Raw genomic sequence first — 7,428 nt, 5'->3', positions numbered from 1 at the left:
CAGTGTAGATAAAAGGAAATGCAAACAGCAGTTACAAACCAATTTTCGATTCAAACACGCTCCAACCTAGTAAATGAATCAGCAGGGACACTGTCTGTACTGTGGAGATTTCCCAAGTCATTCGAGGGGCAGATGCAAAGTTGTGCAACTAAAAAGAACACATTGCACGTAAGTATTGTCGAATCAAAGAAATAGACATGCTTTGTAAAGTGAACAGGAAGTCTACACAAGTGAGGAAGACGTGTGGCACAAGCCATTATTATTATAACATCATAACTTCAGTGTCAGATAAGAAGTGGACAAGTTATTTGCGGAATTATAGCTCTCTGTAGTGAGAGACGAGTTTATGTGGATTAAGGTGCAGTTAGACTCAGCATCAACGTCTAAGACTGGTGAGGTAAGTAAAGCTGAAGAACTGCGTTCGTCAGGATATCCCACAGACAAGTTAATTCAGAGGTCCAATGGTGTCCTCAAACCAGTGGGCAAGATCACTTTTATGTGCGAAACAAAAGCCATATTCCATGTTCTGAGTAAGGAAAATATGGAAGGCAAACCTTCTCTGTTGTGTTGTACCAGGTTGGGCGTGACGAAAGAGACGGGCCATGACCTAAATAAGGATAAAGACAACATGATGACCGTTCATGAATATGCATTTGCTGCAGCAAACTGCAAGGAAGCATTAGGTGACAATGTCACAGGGGAGGAGACAGTTTCTATGCCGGTCACTGCAGGAGACCTCACTCAGCACAAAGCAATGGAAATCTTCAGCGACGTCCATACAGGATTCGGACAACTTGAAACACCACTCTCCATGAGCTGCATCCTAAAATTACCCCTGAACACGCACACCAAAATAGATGTCCGGTGATAAAGGAGAAAAACAAGCAGCAGAGTCTATCAGAGATTGGGAAGTTCACAAGAGAAGCTTGAACCAGAGCAGGTATTCGGTGTTAAAACTCTGTGTGCAATTAGATCAGAACTACAAACAATGGGATTGGAAAACAAATCTCCAGAAATGCTACCGGAAAACTAGAGTAAGTGCGCATTGAACAAGGGCGGATCCAATGATGGACTGGTTTGAAGTGGATATCCTCGATCAGGACACAGCAAAACACATCATATAGTTGACGAAAGGCCATAACAGACAATGGACGCCAATGACTGGAATTGGTGTTCGAACAAATCACAAGTTCACCATACAGTGCACAAGCCGCAAGAAATATTTGAAGAATTCAAGTCTGTTTGTTGGTCTACTGGAACACAGTAACACTCCACCTCAGAATCAGACTTACTTGCCAGATCAGAAGTTTTCCTTCAAGCACACTAGGTCTATGCTGCCCACAGTGAGGTCACTGATGACACAATACATCCCTCCAGTGCAAGTAGTCAAAGAAGAACTGGTCAGCAGACGTCTGAAGGCAAATATGCAGTATGACAGTATGACATGTATGCTTAAGCTGATTTAAGGAGTTATATGGTTATTGAGTATCCCGTCTTTGTATTAACAACGGTAGAGGTGCTCAGGATGGACTAGCTTCTTCTATATGAGTGATATTATTTGGTTAATGGGATCAAGCTGTAATGATAACTTCCTGGGCAAGCAATGAACCCGGTCCCCACAGGCTCTTGCGCAATAAGTACTAAAAGGGGTTTTACGAGTTGTGTTAGCAAATGAAACCACCTGGTTGTTTTTACAGGACAGTGTTTTTGACAGAAAGCTTAACACCTGGTAATGAAGCGTTTCCACACATAGTTTGATAGTATTAGGTATTCTCGACTGAACATGTTTCACAATGCAAATTTATGTGAAGTTAGTGTCACATAGTAAAATATGTTATTGCTACGATGTAGTAGTAGTAGTAGTTGTAGTAGTTGTAGTAGTTGTTTCACACTGTATTCGACATTCAAATCATTCCATGTAACTGAAAACATTGTTTATGTTGAAGTGAATATTTTTTGCTTTTCTTTCACAATAATGCTATGCACTTATATATATTTGTGGTATCTCATAGTTTTTTTTCTGTCATGAATATGAATATTGAAAAAGTGATGATAATAATTTTAGTCGACAAGGTAGTGTTTATCAAGTTGTTTAAGTTGATGTGTTTTCTATGTATATCAACGGTACTGAAGATCATTACATATACTGTATATTCGGAGAATAAAACAATAAACTAAGTTTCTATGTTGGTATATATGAATAGTTAATTTTACCCTTGCTTCGCGTTGATAGAGATTTCCTATGCTAATGGTAACTGTTTTGACACATTTCTCAATCCATCATCAAAACATACGAATCTGTTGTTTTTCAAGCTCTTGGCTGTCCATTTTGAAATGAAATGTGTTCGCCATATTGAAGCTACAACTACAGCTGGTCAAGACGAATCCCCTTAGTTTAGGGGCTTGTGATTTCCTACCTCAACCACGGCCTGTGACAGATTGTGATCTATAAAATCTCTCGGAGCAGACATTGGAGTCGCAAAAATACACATATGGATCGACGTGCACTAACTATGTACTTAGCTGATATGGTAGCCATAGAGAAGGGCACAGTTCAAACAGTCAGGGCGTGTTCCAGGTGTTTTATCTAATGTGCTAGTGTGCATGACACTGTCAGTTTCAAGAGTATGGTGAATGCTGTGTCATGGATGCCTGTAAGTGATTGATTCCACTCTCGGTAAACAGCGGTTGATGTCATGATCAACTCAATGTAAAACAGTGGTTGATGACATGATCAACTCCTGGTAAATCAGTGGCTGTTGGCATGGTCAACACCTGGTAAATCAGTGGTTGCTGGCATGATCAACTCCAGGTAAATCAGTGGTTGATGACATGAACACTTCAAGGTAAATCAGTGGTTGATGGTATGAACAACTCCCGGTAAATCAGCGGTTGATGACATGATCAACTCCAGGTAAATCAGCGGTTGATGACATGATCAACTCCTGATAAATCAGTGGTTGAATACATGTTCAACTTCTGGTAAATCAGCGGTTGATGACATGTTCAACTCCAGGTAAATCACTGGATGTTGACATGATCAGCACCCGCGAAATCAGTGATTGATGGCATGATCAACTCCAGGTAAGTCAGTAGTTGCTGACATGATCAACTCCAGGTAAATCAGCGGTTGATAACATGATCAACTCCTGATAAATCAGTGGCTCCAAAGTGTATTGATGATAACACTACGTTAGATGACTCCACGCCCTGCTACATACTTTCCCGTCAACAGAAGGCGCGAACCGGCCCGCATAGAAGGGTACTGAGACTCATTTAGTCAAATGTAATATGAACGTGTTCAGCCCCACGTTAGGCGACAATGTAGCGGCCATAACATTTCCGAGTCCTGTGGTGGGATTCGAACCACGGGCATTCAAGTTCGGTTATATATATTTGGACGAGGGACTCAAAGTGAGTCATAATGCACGAGAAAAAGCATGTGCAGTATTGAAAATCTTTTCATCACCTCCAACTAGGTAACAAACCTAAACGTATCATGACAGATTTCAGGTTCGATTCCCGTTATCCATAATGAAACATTGCATTTCTTGTCTTCGACTTCAGAGCATTGGACGTTTGAAACACCCGCTGTATTGCCCGTAAACCGTGAGTGCACGTGTGGCGAAACCTCCAACGATAGGTATAATTATTCATATGGAAGCAATTGTGGGTGAGTGAGTGAGTGAGTGAGTCTCCATGTCGGTAATCACAAGGCAACTTCATCTCTCTCTTCAGCGGTTGATGGCATGAACACTTCCAGGTAAACCAGTGGTTGATGGAAGGTACAACCCAAGGTAATTCGGTGGTTGATGGCATGAACACTTCCAGGTAATTCGGTGGTTGATGTCATTAGCAACTTCAGGTAATTCAGTGGTTGGTAATATGATCAATTCCAGGTAAGACAGTGATTCATAGCATGCCAAACTCCTGGAAAATAAGTGGTTGATGATAGGATCAACTCCAGGTACATCAGTGGTAGATGGCATGATCAACTCCAGGTAGATCAGTCGTTGATGTCATGATCCACTTCAGGTAAATTAGTGGTTGATGTTATTAGCAACTCAAAGTTAATAAGTAGTAGGTGCGATTTGCTGAAATGTGTGTTCAAATGGCAGCTAAACGCCTGGCAGACGGGTTCCACACAGTGAGCAATGATGTGCACACATGTTTTCATCACGCGTCTAGAGGAATTGGCTTCCTGGCAATGTTTATGGCATCATCATGTGCGATGACAATTTTGGGATCGAATCCAGAACAAGCAAATAAAATATCATCATAAAACCAAGTGTATGTCAACATGCCATGTTCGTGACTGTTTCAAGTCATCATCAATGAAACTTGACATTGAAATCAGATGTATACATTATGAACAGGTTATGAACAGTTGCGGATTGAGTCATAGTGCACGTTGACCTCAAGGTACTTCATATCACTGCAGGTATAATAATGTTATCAAACCTCAGCGTGACACTGATATAGATGTGGCACGTATTGCGACACAAGAATATTCCTGCTATCGCCATAAAGGATTCACACATGCCCTGAACAATGAAATTGAAAACCGGGGGCAAAACCAACTATGCCGCTCAGTTGATTTCAACATGTGGTTGACTTTCAATGAGAAATGTCTCAAGTTAACAACAACTGTACTGAGTACTTCTATAAGGTTAGATTATGTCAAATATAATTTTATTCACGAAACAGATCATACCGAAGGTCATTATAGGGAATTCCATCGAGCAATGGTTGAGAAATAGACCTATGACTTGTAACTCATATTCATAACAATAAACATCTTTCTGAACAGAGGGGATGCACATTGTTCAAAAACAAAATGTGGAAAACAACTAGTATATCATACTGTGATAGCGACGTTTCGATAAAGATCCGCGATAAAAACGCCGCGCCCAGATAACAACACACAGCAGAGACTACCATATCCTGGGTGACGGTGACCTGTTATTTCACTGCATGAACGTCAAGTACAAGGTCCAGGGAAGCTTATCTGTTGAGTCTCGCCAGATATGACCCACTTGTGATAACTGCGGGGTATTGAGTTGCACTCGCCTTACTCATGAGGTCTTCTTTCACCAACGACTCTGTTTGTTGTTTAACGCCGCACTCAGCAATATTCCAGTTGTATGACGGCGGTCTGTAAATAATCGAGTCTGGGCCAGACAATCCAGTGAATGACATAATGAGCATCAATCTACGGAATTAAGATCCGATGGCATGCATCAATCAAGTCAGTAAAATTGATTTTCCGATCCGTAAGTCGCCTCGATTACATGGCCCAGGGAAAGTAATGTGCAGACAGCCGTCAGCTAGCTGGAATAAGTGTAACGTTAAACAACAAACAGTGCCGAAATTTGAATCCTCGTGGTGGTCTATTGGTAAACTGTCCAAATGGAGAGCTGTTTAAGCCGCCAAATATTCTACATATTCCACGTACTACTTCCTTAACAACAGCATATGTCCAGACAACATTGGGACCTCAAACGGTTTCTAATATGACTGAAATGTAATGTCACAAATTGATGTGCTTTAACATATAATTTTAAATTTAAATTTAAATGAGTCTTATAAGACAATACAAGGTTTAATTGTGATGTCAAGTTGATTTCCGATGCCAATGTCCTTGTATTTACGTCCAGTTTAAACATAGACCTATTCTCCCAGGACATAGTGTGTATCATTCAGCATTAAACTGTGCATTACACTTAGAACATATGTTTTAAAAATAAACGACACATGCAAAAAGGCAACATTAAATATAGCTGACACATTGACCAAGTCTTTTGGCAGTTTTAGAAACAAACCACTGCTGGGATCATTGATGAATATCTGCAGCATCGTAAAACATGCGGTTTCTGAGGAGAAGTGGAAGCATTATAAGGCAGTGGCTTATTTCATCGGTTCAGGTGAGGTAAAATGTTCAAATTATTACAGATGCTAGTATAAGATATGTCTCTACTTTGGTACAAAATATTATTCTCTGAGACTATCGGTTGTCAACAGTTACTGTACCCATACATGTGTTAGTTGATAAAGAAACACCATGTACTATTTTATCGGTGTGGTACAGCATTTCAGGATTGATTAAAAATACCATGTCAATGTACCCCAACACAAGGACACAGTGACTGGGGCCGACCGAGATAAGACCTAACACGCACATAGTATGTGAATCAGAAACCTGTTCATGGGGCACATAGGCGTTTCATTGTCGTATTGTGTTGCACTCGCCACACCCACTGACGCCTACTTGTGCAACGAGTCTGTTTTCTGTTCTGGTTTGCAAAACAATCTTGGCAACAGAGCAGACACAATTTATGGACAACAATTTCTTTCATAACTGTAAAGGTATGCTGAAACGTCGCTTTTACAGTAATTCAAGAAGTTGTTATCCATAAATTATGTCTGCTTTGTCATTCGTCAACCTCTTAGTAATGTCTATCAAATAAATTGATCTTGACAACATTATTTCAATAATGATCAATACTTAGGCCTCCAGATCCGCAAAGGACAGGGTGCGGATGGATAATAGTAGAAGAACCGTAATATCAGTCTATGATGACACCAGGAGTTAGGGTAGACATTTCCCTACTCTACCTGTAGGACCCGCATCTAACGATGTTCATACACAAAATGTAAGTGCGTTGCCTGGCATAAAGCTATCGGTTAGGGACAGTAAAAGTGGTCAGTATCGACGGAGTACGACGCCAGCTGTCAACCAAGTCACCAAGCATCACCTTTCTGCTGTGGACGACGTCTACAACACCAGGAAGTACGACGTACGACAGTCGTAGTGCTAAGGTTGTTTTGTACAACGACACCCTGATACCTTCAATTGTGGGATGGCAACAGCATATTTCCTGAGGGAAACGAATAAGGGGACAATGAAAAATGTAGGGAAATAAGCTTTATCTGTACATTTGAAATAGCACACATTCAAATTCAACACACGCCAGAATCAAATGGCGAGATGTGTTTCCAGCACGTATTTGGTGGAAACCCATGATATCAGATCATTTCAATGTGTTAAACCAGGTGTTCCTTTAATCATTCCCATATTTCAAAATTTTACAAATCATCTGAACATAATGTTGACCTCTATGTGTCTATGTCCAGACTGTTCTCTCGTTTGTTACTCACGGTACAGCCTTGCTTACTGCTTTTCCCAGCTTGCTTCTGCTGTCAGACTACCAGTGTTGCCCTCCCTGCAAGCGCTACAGGCTCCCCGTCTACCGGGTAAATGTGCATGTACTGGGTTCCCTGTCTGTTATCTTTGTGGGTCTCTGCTGACTGACTGCCAGTGTTGTCCTCCCTGCAAGCGCTACAGGCTCCCCGTCTACCGGGTAAATGTGCATGTACTGGGTTCCCTGTCTGTTATCTTTGTGGGTCTCTGCTGACGACATGCAGTCT

Source organism: Haliotis cracherodii, unplaced genomic scaffold (genome assembly GCF_022045235.1).
Source record: "Haliotis cracherodii isolate W230 unplaced genomic scaffold, xgHalCrac1.p SCAF_14, whole genome shotgun sequence".
Classification (NCBI taxonomy): Eukaryota; Metazoa; Mollusca; class Gastropoda; order Lepetellida; family Haliotidae; genus Haliotis; species Haliotis cracherodii.
Note: the sequence above shows the minus strand (reverse complement) of the source record.